At 42.5% G+C, this 13,863-nt stretch overlaps 1 protein-coding gene across 9 annotated transcripts in view; it reads left to right on the plus strand.

Annotated features, from left to right (window-relative positions):
• The first annotated feature begins 547 nt into the window (after positions 1 to 547).
• The window catches only part of ESCO1 (establishment of sister chromatid cohesion N-acetyltransferase 1), an 84,436-nt gene continuing 71,120 nt past the window's right edge, over positions 548 to 13,863 (plus strand). For 5 of the 9 annotated variants that reach the window (XM_028092526.2, XM_028092529.2, XM_028092528.2 and 2 more), the window contains exon 1: positions 551 to 689. The gene's annotated coding sequence lies outside the window, so the exon portion shown is untranslated. Of the gene's footprint in view, positions 690 to 13,863 lie in introns of all 9 variants that reach the window. The other 4 variants (XR_003607458.2, XR_003607457.2, XR_015766940.1 and 1 more) reach the window with 2 other exon arrangements.

Genomic DNA, 13,863 nt, shown 5'->3' on the forward strand with positions numbered 1-13,863 from the left:
TGCGTCCGCACACAAGGAGGAAAGTGTAAGGATCAGGTGAAGCCCTGGATTTTCTGGAAGCACTGGAGTGTATTGCAGGGGAAGGAAAGAGAAGGGTCAATTGCCTCCCCTTTTCTTTACACTGGCCGAAGTCAAAGATTAAAGGTATTTGAAACAGTCGCAGACAGTAGTACCCGCAACCCAAAGAGGGACCAACGAAGCATTTCCAAGACAAACCACAGCTGCGGGCGTGGGTGGCTTTATTAAAGAGACATTCCGGGGAAGGGCCAGAGGCCGCCGCCTGGCGGCGCCGCCGCTTCTCGGCGAGACGCCCACCCGCGGTGCGCGCACGCGAGGCCTCCCACCGCGCCTGCGCTGAGGGTGTACGCTGGCTTGCTTTTCCCCCGACACCCAGCCGTCCCCGGGCGGGGGGGGGGGGTGAAAAACTGCGTGATACGCAGCGAGCGTGGCGGCCATCTTCCTCCTCTGGGCACGTCAGCTGAGCCTGTGACGGCTGAAGAGGAGCGTTGCGCAAGCGCGACCAAGACGGTCACAGGTAACTCCCATCTGACGGGCGAGGCGTCGCCGTCGTCGCCGGAAGTTTGGCGAATCTGCGCCGCGGGACAGGCGGCGGACGCAGCTGTCTCCTGATACCCGGATGTGAGGTGATCCGCTGGCTCGCATTGGACCCTCGACCAGGAGTGAGGAAGGTAGGCTAGCTTTTTGACCGTCCTCGCCGCGTGCTGTCGCGCCTCCTGCGTCCTCACCTCCCTTCTGCCAGCCTCTCCGGAGAGCTGGACGATTCCCGCCCCCCGCTTCCTGTCCCACCTTCTGTGTCGTTTTGCATCGTACGCCTCTTTCTACTCCTGTGGTCCGGGCTCCTGGAGCCCCTGGGAGGGAGTGGGCGGCTCGAAGACACTGTCGCTTGAGGTAGGCAGTCAGCCCGCGCGTCTCGGCTGCCCATCACCTGCCACTGCTAGGTAAGCAGAGGTAATAAGGGGCCATGACCGAGGACCGCGGGTCAGGCCAGGGCTTTCAAGGCGGCTGAGAGGGCATCCAGAACCCGGAGGTGGCGTGTAGCCATTGCGATTACCGGGGCGGTGTCGGCGCTGGCCCGCAGGTAGCCCCCGGCCTTGTCTCCGCCCCCGGCGTCTTTCCTTTCCGGCGTTTTCCCCGAGCCAGCCCCACCAGCCATCGCGGAGTTGCGGTTCTTGCGGCTTGCTCCCTTGCCTTCGCCCCGGGCGCCGACCCGACCTGAACCTTGAGGCCTCTGCAGCCTGCAGGGTGTGATGTGGGGATCTTGGAGGGGAGCATTGGCTCGGGTCCAAGGTCATGGAGTAATTCAGGTTGGACCTGAAAGTCTGGGCACAGGTAGGGCTGCTCTAGAATAGAAATGGGTGCCATAGTGAAGGCCATAGTGAAGTTTATAGGGATAGATACGAGCAGAAGGGAATTGGGCTCTAAACTGTTAATAAGATTATTTACAACGGGGGTTTGTTTTACTCAGGCAGAATGGGATAGTGAGTCCAAAAACTAGAGAACTCTCCCACCCCCACACTCCCAACCTCTCCCCAGCCCTTACCTCCCCGCCCCCCAGCCCTCACCTCCCCGCCCCCACCTCTAAATGTTGAGTTCTGGAAACCCTGCTGCAGGTAATGTATTTTCCGGGGCGGGGGGTGGTGGAGCGCAGCGGGGGAGGAGGAAGGAGTTAAATCGTTGTGCTTTGAGAAGTACTGTGAACCTTTAGGTAGTTGAAATGGGAATCTTTCAGCAGGAAGTAATTGGAGCACACAGTATTTAACTAGTATTATCACATGATATTTCAATAAATAATTAGCCTTCACAAAAACAATAAAAGAGTGCTACTTGGTGGAATAGTAAAATGTGGGTGGGTTTTGTTTTTTCCCCTTTAATTTTTAAAAAGCTGGGTTAACACGGATTTCAGTTTAAAACCTGGTTGCAGTGAACTCAGGTATATTCAGCGTATCTTTTTATCGAGTCTTTAGTTTCTGCTTTTCGTAGGGCATCTACGACAATGGAACTATTTTTAATTTGAAGAACTTAAAAATTCTCATTATGGAATTAGATATGAGAGTTGGATGAAAAGTGCTTGAAAAGCTTTAGTTTGGAAGCTGCAAATTTAGGCCTAGAGTATGTGAGGAAATGAGAAAACTCTAACAGACACTTAACCCTTTTAGGCAGAATGCAGTTTTATGCCCCTTAGGTTAGATGTGATTTTGGAAGTACCCTTCTTAGAACAAAACTTGCCCTGGCTTATGAACTTCTGTTCGCCTTGATCATCCTGGCTCAGGAAAATTTCCTATCATTTCCCATTGGCTAGTATTATAATTCTGTAATGAACAATAATTATTTTTTTAAGATTTTATTTATTTATTTGACAGAGATATCGAGAGCAGGAATACAAGAAAGGGGAGTGGGAGAGGGAGAAGCAGGCTTCCCGCGGAGCAGGGAGCCCGATGCGGGGCTTGATCCCAGGACGCTGGGATCATGACCTGAGCGGAAGGCGAATGCTTAACAACTGAGCCACCCAGGCGCCCCACAATAATTTTTTTTTAACATCAGACACATACTAGGTTTTGTGCTAGGCATGCTTCGAAAAGGAAGGAAAAAGGGCCCTAATTAATGAATGCCATTACCCCCCATTGGCTGGATGGCCTTTTTTAGCTTGGTAATTTATTACAGCACAGTGTGATTGTATTTATTATAATAATTAAGGTAACTAGCATTGCACAACTCAAAATAATGTTTTTTTTAATAGATAAATATTTTGCTATGACTTTTTGGGCAGATTTATGTTCCGTGTAGAGTTCTATGATTAACCTTTATTGAGAAGTCTAGGTGGTAGTTTGAAATCAGCTCCAGTAAAATTGTTATGGTAGGTAATTCACTTCAGGACGGTGTTACCCCTTCAGCAGTTCAGATTTTTGTGTACATCTTTTTCTTGGCACAGTGAAAGTTCTTTGGCTCTGTTTCTGCTTAAGTTCTATATTACAGCTGTATCATACTACTGTAGTTACTTTTGGCAGATGGATAATTCTGTTAACTCCACCATCCTTTTTTCTTTTTTGAGGGGGCTATATCTTATGCTTAATTGCATTATAGTACATCTGAAGAAAGCAAGATTTATGTCCTGTGCTTTCTTCAGCTTTAAACATTTGTGGCTGCATGTGTGAGATTCACAGAGATGAAAACTCAATGTAAATAAAAATGGGGTATTAAGTATTACTTTAAAGAAGTTCTCAGGGGCGCCTGGTGGCTCAGTCGTTAAGCATCTGCCTTTGGCTCAGGTCATGATCCCAGGATCCTGGGATCGAGCCCCCACATCGGGCTCCCTGCTCCGTGGGAAGCCTGGTTCTCCTTATCCCACTCCCCCTGCTTGTGTTCTCTCTTTCTGGCTGTGTCTGTCTCTGTCTAAATAAATAAAATCTTTAAAAAAAAATTATTAGTATACTTAACAGGTGCTTATGATGTGCCAGGAGCTTTTCTAAGGACTTTTTTTTAAAGATTTTATTTATTTATTTGAGAGAGAGAGCACAAGCAGAAGGAGGGGCAGAGGGAGAGGGAGAAGCAGACTTCTCCCTGAGCAGGGAACCCGACACGGGGCTCCATCCCAGGACCCTGGGATCATGACCTGAGCCAAAGACAGACACTTAACCGACTGACCCATCCAGGTGCCTTATCTAAGAACTTTATATTAGGAAATGTTTCTTTTGTATCCTTTTTAGTGATGGTTAACAGAAAGGCAAATATAATTTAACTTATTTTTTTCTACAGATAGTACAGTCTTTCTGATACATGTTATTTATAATGCAGATGTAGTTCCATTTTATTTTGTTCTTTAAGTAAGCTCCAGGTCCCAGCATGGGCTTGAAGATAACTACCTGGAGATCAAGAGTTGCATGCTCTCCTGACTTAGCCAGCCAGGTGCTATCTATCTATTCATTTATTTTATTTTATTTTTTTACTTTTTAATTTTTTGCTTATTTATTATTTTTATTATTTTTTCAAGTAAGCTCTAGGTCCCAGTGGAGGGCTTGAAAATCACCACCCTGAGATCAAGAGTCATAATATAGTTCCATTTTAGAGGATATATACTACTTAAATAAGTTTTCTGTAAGGTTTTTTTTTTTTAAAGATTTTATTTATTTATTTGAGAGAGAGAGAATGAGAGAGAGAGAACACATGAGGGGGGGAGGATCAGAGGGAGAAGCAGACTCCCCGCTGAGTGGGGACCCTGATGTGGGACTCAATCCCGGGACTCCAGGATCATGACCTGAGCTGAAGGCAGTCGCCTAACCAACTGAGCCACCCAGGCGCCCTTCTGTAAGGTTTTTGAAGACAGGGAATATGCCTAGCCCCAGCATCTGTCACTGGGTATATTTAAAATACATAGTCTTAGAATATTTTAGCTCAGAAAATTCAGTTACTGAATAAAACAAATCATAAGAAATTTTAAGATAATCTTGTTAACATGAAAATATGGAATTATTTATTTTAAAGATTTGTCAGGGAGAGTGCACGTGTGAGAGTGCACGTGTACACAGGCAGGGAGAACAGCAGGCAGAGGCAAACACAACAGGGAGAAGCAGGCTCCCCGCTGAGCAAGGAGCCTGACCTGGGACTCCATCCCAGGACCCTGGGATCATGACCTGAGCTGAAGGCAGATACTTAACTGACCGAGCCACCCAGGCATCCCTTGAAATTTATTTTGTTAAATCAGTTCAACAGGTATTTGAAAGTTCGTCACTAAGTGAAGTCACTAAGTGAGGCTTCTTTTCTTTTTTTTTTTTTTTAAGGATTTTATTTATTAGAGCGAGATCAAGCATGAGCAGGGGAAGAGTCAGAGGGAAAGAGAGAGAGGGAGAAAGCAGACTCCCCGCTGAGCATGGATCCCAATGCAGGACTCCATCCCAGGACCCTGAGATCATGACCTGAGCAGAAGTCAGCTGCCTAACTAACTGAGCCACCCAGGCACTCTAAGTGAGACTTTTTTCAAGAAAAAAAAAATAAGATAATTTTCAGAACACAAATTTAGGCTTATTTTAAAAGTTTGGTGCATATTAAAATCTTTGTTTCATAGTCACTTTTTGGTAACTGCTTTATGGAGATATAATCTACCCTTAATAGAGTTCAGTAGTTTTTAGAATATTAACAGAATTATGCAATCATTACCAATGTTTAACTTTAAAGATTTTATTTATTTGAGAGAGTGCATGAGAGCAAGCAGGGGGGGGTGGGGAGAGGGAGAAGCAGACTCCCCACTGAGCAGGGAGCCTGGGGATCATGACCTGAACTGAAGGCAGACACTTAACTGGCTGAGCCACCCGGCTGCCCCTCTAATGTCTAATTTTAGAATATTTTTATCACCCCAAGAAGAAGCCCCATGCCTATATTAGTATGTCACTCCTCATTTCATTTTTTCCTAGCCCCTTACTACCACCAATTTATCTGTTGTTATAGATTTGTCTTTTCTGGACATTTCATATAAATTGAATCATACAACATGTGGCCTTTTGTGACTAGCTTCTTTTACTTAGCATAGTGTTTTTTTTTTTAAGATTTTTTAATTTATTTATTTGACAGAAAGAGACAGCGAGAGAGGGAACACAAGTGGGGGAGTGGGAGAGGGAGAAGCAGGCCCCCTGCTGAGCAGGGAGCCTGATGCCGGGCTCCATCCCAGGACCCTGGGATCATGACCTGAGCCAAAGGCAGAAAGAAGCTCAACCACTGAGCCACCCAGGCGCCCCTAGCATAATGTTTTTAAGGTTAATCCATGTAGCTTCTATGAATACTTTATTCTTGTCTGTGGCTAAATAACAATTGATTACACGTGTACCACATTTTGTTTATTTATCAGTTGATGGACATTTAGATTGTGTCCACTTTTTGACTTTTACGAATAATGCTATGAACATTTGTGTACAGGTTATTGTGTAGATGTATTCAGATTCACTTTCGAGCTTTCCCAATATATTTTACAAAGTTATAAACAGTATATTGTTTTTTCATTTCATAGCTGATAAGCATGTTCATTTTTGATGTGAAAGATATAAGTGTTGTATAAACATGCAAGTAAAATGTAAAAGTATTCCTTCATTCTTTGTGTACTCTTTCATCTCCATCTTTACCACTGTTGATGCTTTAATGTATATGCTTTTAGTGTGTTATTTCTGTGTTAGGACAGTTGTATATGACACATTCATTTGTCTCTTTCTTGGAAAATCATATTTATGCAGTTTGTATACTTTTATTTCTAATGATTATCAAAATTCTTTTTTTGTTTTTTAAAGATTTTATCTATTAGAGAGAACATGAGCAGGGTGATGGAGAGGAGCAGAGGGAGAGCGAGAAGCAGACCTTCTGTTGAGCAGGGAGTCTGACTTGGGGCTCAATCCCAGTACCCTAGATGATCATGACCTGAGCTGTAGGCAGACACAACCAAATGAGCCACCCAGATTATCAGAATTCTTTGTTGGCATTTTATTTTTGCTTTTTGGGGCATTTGGGCTGTTCTGGGTATTTTTGTAATGTAAATGCTGCTTTTTCATCATTGCTGTCATGATATAGTTTTTTTTTTTTTTTTTTACTTTATTTTCCTGATGTGGGTGGATGGTGGTGTAATAAATTGTGGAGGATGAACATAGTAGATTGACAGTTGAGTTTAAGGTGCCTTTAAGAAATCAGGATAGAGATGTCCAGTAGGCTGTTGGGTATCTGAATAGCATTAGGGATGGAGGTTTTGTTGGGGATATGAGTTTGTATCTTAACAGCTTACAGGTAGTAATTGGAAGTATGTGTATAGAAGAAATTAGTGAGTGTCTTTTATAATGAGAGGACAAAAACTTTGGGAATGCTAATTTATAAGAGGTTGGTAGAGGAAGAGAATTTTAAAAATTAAGAAAGTTGTCCATGTCTGGGTTGTTTTTTTGTAAGCTCTATGCCCTGTATAGGGCTTGAACTCACACGCGACCCCAAGATCAAGAGTTGCATGCTCTACTGATTGAGCCCCCCTCCTTTTTTAATGTAAACTCTGACCCCAACGTAGGGCTCAGACTTATAACCCCAACATCAAGAGTCACACGCTCTACCAACGGAGCCAGCCAGGCGCCACCATGTCTAGCTTTTTTAGAGTTAACTAATGTTGAATTTTACTGAATTACTGATTACTGTTACCTATTTATTGAGAAAATTACAGCAGTTTTAAAATTTGTTTTTCTATCAAGCTAATTCCGAAAATAACTTTTTAAATATTTTTTTTAAGATTTTTTAAAATTTATTTGACAGAGAAACACAGCGAGAGAAGGAACACAAGCAGGGGAGTGGGAGAGGGAGAAGCAGGCTTCCTGCGGAGCAGAGAGCCTGATGGGCTCGATCCCAGGACCCTGGGATCATGACCTGAGCCGAAGGCAGACGCTTAACCGACTGAGCCACCCAGGCACCCTTTTTTTATTTTTATTTATTTTATTTTTTTAAAGATTTTATTTATTTGACAAAGAGAGAGACAGGGAGAGAGGGAACACAAGCAGGGGGCGTGGGAGAGGGAGAAGCAGGCTTCCCGCAGAGCAGGGGGCCCGGTGTGGGGCCTGATCCCAGGACTCTGGGATCATGGCCTGAGCCAAAGGCAGACACTTAATGACTGAGCCACCCAGGCGCCCCCAGGGGCCCTTTTTTTTTTAAAGATTTTATTTATTTATTTGACAAAGACACAGCGAGAGAGGGAACACAAGCAGGGGGAGTGGGAGAGGGAGAAGCAGGCTTCCGGGGGAGCAAGGAGCCTGACGCGGGGCTCAATCCCAGGACCCTGGGATCATGACCTGAGCCGAAGGCAAGACGCTTAATGACTGAGCCACCCAGGCGCTCCCCCGAAAATAATTTTTACAGTGGTAGTTCTGCTTTTCTTTTCAGGATGAATATTACTTGATGATAGTGGATATCATGTTGCTAAAATTATTGATTGGGGCGTATAGTCTTTTTTTTTTTTTAGTTGTTATTAAATTTTTGATCTCCAGTCATATATGCCCCTTAAAATAAATTGGTGAGGGTGTTACCCACATGTTTTGGAGCCATTTGTGTAATAGATTAAAGCTTTGAATGTTTGGAAAAATTGTACCTTGCGTTATTGTGTGTGTTTTCTTTCTTTCTTTTTTTTTTTTTAAGATTTTATTTATTTGACACAGAGAGACAGCGAGAGAGGGAACACAAGCAGGGGTGGTGGGAGAGGGAGAGGGAGAAGCAGGCCTCCCGTGGAGCAGGGAGCCCGATGCGGGGCTTGATCCCAGGACCCTGGGACCATGACCCGAGCCGAAGGCAGACGCTTAACGACTGAGCTACCCAGGCGCCCCTATTGTGTGTGTTTTCTGTTGCATTCTCTGTTAATGGTGTATTGTTGCTTCAGTTGTGACATTTTGTATGTTTTTGGTTAGCAGTAATTAGTTTAAACTTAGTTACTTAAAATGTTTTTTAATCTCTAAGTATTTTTGGGAGTGTTTTATTTTTTTATTTTTTTTTTAAAGATTTTATTTATTTGACAGAGAGAGACACAGCGAGAGAGGGAACACAAGCAGTGGGAGTGGGAGAGGGAGAAGCAGGCTTCCCACTGAGCAGGGAGCCCAATGTGGGGCTCAATCCCAGGACCCTGAGATCATGACCTGAGCTGAAAGCAGATGCTTAACGACTGAGCCACCCAGGCGCCCCTTGGGGGTGTTTTAGAATGTGAGGAATAGGGCGCCTGGGTGGCTCAGATGGTTAAGCATCTGCCTTCGGCTCAGGTTATGATCCCGAGGTCCTGGGATCGAGTCCCGCATCGGGCTCCCTGCTCCTTAGGAGCCTGCTTCTCCCTCTGCTTCTCTCTCTCTCTCTCTCTCTCTTTCCCCCCCACCCCCCGTCTCTCATGAATAAATAAAAATCTTTAAAAAAAAAAAAAAAAAGAATGTGAGGAATACTTGGATTACCTTAAACCGTGGGTGAATGAATTGGCAGGATACACAGAAATAAAAAAGAGAAGACTCCGTTTATAGAGCCAGATTTTGTGGAAGAAAAGAAAGGAATCACCAAACACTAGGCCTTACAGAAGCTTGAACATTGTGCAGGACTCAGAAGGTTGCTGAGAATAGTGCAGCTCCAGCCTTTGGCTTATGTAGCAGACACTACTGCTAGAGGAATTAAAACAAGGTAAGTCAAGTGCTCAAATAAGGGTGATTTTTCCTTTCAGGGGTCATTTGTTATTGTCTGAAGAATATTTGGTTTTTAGAATTGAGGGTGGAATTGAAAGGTGTACTGATTTGGATTCTACAGTAAATCTTCGGTGGAGTTAACTGCACTTTGAGATGGCTAGAAGTTCCCAGTGATGTTTGAAATATCAAGAACAGATTGGATAAAATAGTCCTAAGGTTGTTTTATTTTATGAAGTGTTTTTCTGGTGAGGGGGTTACATTGATGTGATAGAATAATTATTTTTATTTCACTGGTTGGTGTCCTCTATTTTTTTTTAAAGATTTTATTTATTCATTTGTGAGAGAGACAGAGGGAGAGGGAGAAGCAGACTCCCTGCTGAGCAGGGAGCCTGATGTGGGACTCGATCCCAGGACCCTGGGATCATGACCTGAGCCGAAGGCAGACGCTTAACCGTCTGAGCCACCCAGGTGCCTCTGGTGTCCTCTATTAATAGAATTCTTAAATTGAGTAATCTCTGTATTTCTTTTATCAGTTTTCCTTGGTAGTGGTAGACCATTTGGCTATGCTCATGTTCTGTTAAAACTGCCAATTTGCGGGGCACCTGGGTGGCTCAGTCGGTTAAGCAACTGCCTTCGGCTCAGGTCATGATCTTAGGGTCCTGGGATCGAGCCCTGCATCAGGCTCTCTGCTCGGCGGGAGGCCTGCTTCTCCCTCTCCCACTCCCTGCTCTCTCTCTCTCTCTCAAATAAATAAATAAAATCTTTAAAAAAAAGCCAATTTGCTTTAATTTAGGCTTTTTATGTTCTTTTTGTATATGAAGTGTGTGGTGCACGTACATGTGTGTGTACACTACTTTTGGTATCAAAAAATTTTTGTATTTGGGTAACTTGTCTTTTACTGCATTCTGGAACAACAACAACAAAAATATCAGTTGTTTGAAAGCAGAGCTGTTCCCTTTGTCTGGAACACTTTTTAGCCTCAGGTGGGAATGTGCTTAATGCATCCAAGAAATAATAGCAAGGGAGCCAACCTAACTGGACCAGAGTGAGTAGGGACAAAACTAGGAAGTAGTAGTTAACATTGAGCCTTTGCTTTTACTCAGATTGAGATGAGAAGTCACTGAAGGGTTTTGAGCAGAGAAATAACAGAGCCTGATTTAAGTTTTAAAAGATCACTGTGGCTGTTGTGTGGAGAAGCTCAAGTGAGGAGGAAGTAGGGAAGAAGGAACTCTGAAGGCAGAGTTAGGAATTTAGAAGCTCTTGGCAAAAATCCAGGTGAGGGGAGTAATGGTGACTTGGACCTGGGTGGTAATGGTGGAGATTCTAGGTGGTCAGATTTTGGATGTGTTTTGAAGGTAGACAGGATTTGTTGATGATGAATTGATCAAATAAGTTTAAGAGAAGAATTGGGGTGATTCCACAGTTTTATTCTAGACACGGATGAACTTGACGGTTACTGAGATGAGGAAAATCCTTTGGAAGCTTTAGGTTTAGGAGGCAAGATTGGGAGTTCAGATGTTAAAGTTTCAGATATTTAGTAGCCCAATAATAAACTCTCTTTTTGGGTAGTATTCCTACTAATTTAATTTTTCTTGTACTTGAATTATATTCTTTCCTAGATTTAAAAAAAATCTGTTCTGATTTTCTTTGACTTATTGAGACAGTTAGGGTAAATAATTTTCAGAACTTTAATTTTGGTGAGATTTTAGAATAGATTGTATGTATACTCTAAATTTAAAAAAATGGTTAAAACCTTTATATGTCAATAAAGCAGACCTATTGAGTGCCAGGATACATTGACAGAAATGCAATAAGATTGAAGAATTTTCTCAAAATTTTCAAAGTAAATCTTGTCTATTTTTATTTATTTATTAAAGATTTTATTTATTTGACAGAGACACAGCGAGAGAGGGAACACATGCAGGGGGAGTGGGAGAGGGAGAAGCAGGCTTCCTGCTGAGCAGGGAGCCCGATGCGGGGCTCGAACCCAGGACCCTGGGATCATGACCCGAGCCGAAGGCAGACGCTTAACGACTGAGTCACCCAGGCACCCTCTTGTGTGTTTTTAAAGCCAAACTGCACTAAAAGCCTTACAGTGACAAGTATCATTCCACTCCTAATCTTTCCCCATCTTCTAGTACCTTTCTCCAGAAGCTACCACTTTTATTCTTCTAGCTGTTACTCTTAGTATCTAGCTTTATATTTTTGGTAGTATGCAATAACTGCTGTATTTTGATTTATCAGTTTCAGATGTTACTGACTTTCTGCTTCCACAGTTAAAAATTTAGCTTACTTTCTTCCCCATATCCCCTTAAGAGAGTTCTATTTCAATTATTGGTTAAGCCACTAGTAAGTGGTGTTATAACTATGTAAATATTGTTTACTGCTGAGCTAAGTATTCTCCTGTAACTGTATTCCCCTCCCCTTTTTATCTCCTGGAGTTAGTAATTGCCTTGCTTTTTTTTTTTTTAAGGTTTTTATTTATTTGAGGGAGCCTGAGCACCAGTAGGGGGAGGGGCAGAGGAAGAGGGAGAAGCTGAAGCAGACTCCCCACTGAACAGGGAGCCAGATGAGGGGCAGATGCCAGGTTCAATCCCAGGACCCTGGGATCATGACCTGAACCAAAGACAGACACTCAACCGACTGAGCCACCCAGGCGTCCCTGCCTTGCTTTTGTTTTGCCTAATTTTTTAAGATGCTAGGGCAATTTTTCTCCCAAATATCATAGGCCTGGCAGTAATATTTTTCATTCTCAAAACGAAGGCCAGTCGCTTTTCTGTGTGCATCCCCACTAGCCTCAAGGTTCATTTTGGGATTCTTCATCTATTTCATTACAGACTGGTTGCTCTTTTGGCCTGTTCTCCAAAGTGTTTGTGCAATTGATACTGCCACCAGCAGCACTTTACCAACACTTTGTCTTTTCTAACTTTAAAATTTTAGCTGTTGTGGTGGTTGTCCATTGTCCTATTGGATTTCTTTCTCCTCCTTTTTGTGATGAACTTGTTCAAATTTCTTGTCTTTTTTTTCTTCAGTTGGCCATTTCATTAATTTGTAGGATTTTAAAAAATAGAATCTTTGACCCCCACCGACTGGTTCTCTCTCTCTCACTCTGTCACTCTCTCACTCTTTCTCAAATAAATAAGATCTTTTAAAATAAATAAATAAATAAAATATACAATTGTCAAGTTGACATGTATTCCCCTAATTGACAAATACAAGGAAAAATGGAGAAATCCAAAATCATAACTGATTTTGTAAGTTCTGTTTCACCTTCACATTTTGTGTCTATAATCAAGCTGTTTGGCATTGACTTTAGTACAGGTATGAAATAGGGATTCATTTTTACTTTTTTCTCCACTATTTGTTCCTGCACTGTTTCTTTTAAAAATCTATTTTCCCAGCTTTTTACTATTTATCATGAACCAGTTGACCACACATACATGAGTCTGATTCTGGGCATTCTGCTTTGTGTCGTTGGTCTGTTCCATTGTTCTATTTGTCTGTCCTTGAATCAGTATAACACATTACTATGGCTTTATTGATCTATTAATTGTTGATGTCTGGTATGGCAAGTTCACCTATCTTGTGGTTTTTTTAGGGTATGATTTCTTATGCTATGTAGACTAAATTTTCTTAATTTCAAATGTGGGCATTTTCTGTTTAGAGTTTTGGGGTTATTCATTTCTAGTAAATTGCATTGTGATTGGAAAACATACTGCATGGTATCATATCTTGGATGTTTGTGGAGATTCACTTTAGGTTCTGTATTTGGGGTCATTTTTGTAAGTGTTCAGTGTGTGCTTGAATGTATTTTGCAGTTGTTGGGAAAATACTGTATGTGTATCCATTAAGTCAAGTTTAAAATTGTTTAGATATTCTGTATAATTAGTGGGGGTAGTTTTGGTTTTTTTGTCTGCTTGTTACATCAGTTGCTGAGAAGAATGTGTCCAAGTGTCTCAGTTATGATTTTGGATTTCTCCATTTTTCCTTGTATTTGTCAATTAGGGAACTACATATGTCAACTTGAGAATTGTATATTTTATTTATTTATTTATTTATTTTAAAAGAATTTATTTGAGAAAGAGTGAGAGAGAGAGAACTAGTCGGTGGGGGGAGAGGCAGAGGGAGAGGGAGAAGCAGACCTCTGCTGATCAGGGAGCCTGACCCCGGGACCCTGGGGTCATGACCTGAGCCGAAGGCAGATGCTTAACCAACTGAGCCACCCAGGCACCCCAAGAACTATATATTTTTAGTTTATGTTCTTAGATGGGTGCAGTTTGAAATTGTTAGAGCTTCCTGTTAAATTGAAGCCTTAATCATTATGTTCCTCTTTAATACTGGCTTTTGTCTTAAAGTTGCTTTGGTATTAATGTAGATATACAGACTTTCCTTTGCTTAATATTTGTATTCTCTATTTGTCCTTTATGCCTTTCTTCATTTTTTTTAAAGATTTTATTTATTTATTTGAGAGAGAGAGAGAGAGAGCATGAGAGGGGGGAGGGTCAGAGGGAGAAGCAGACTCCCCGCTGAGCAGGGAGCCCGATGTGGGACTCAATCCTGGGACTCCAGGATCATGACCTGAGCCAAAGGCAGTCGCTTAACCAACTGAGCCACCCAGGCGCCCTGCCTTTCTTCATTTTTATGCTCTAAGTACATCTCATAATCTCGATCTATCTGGAGGATTTGATCC

Source organism: Eumetopias jubatus, unplaced genomic scaffold, assembly GCF_037043125.1.
Source record: "Eumetopias jubatus isolate StellerSeaLion01/CBP00866 unplaced genomic scaffold, mEumJub1_p1.0 scaffold_16, whole genome shotgun sequence".
NCBI lineage: Eukaryota > Metazoa > Chordata > Mammalia > Carnivora > Otariidae > Eumetopias > Eumetopias jubatus.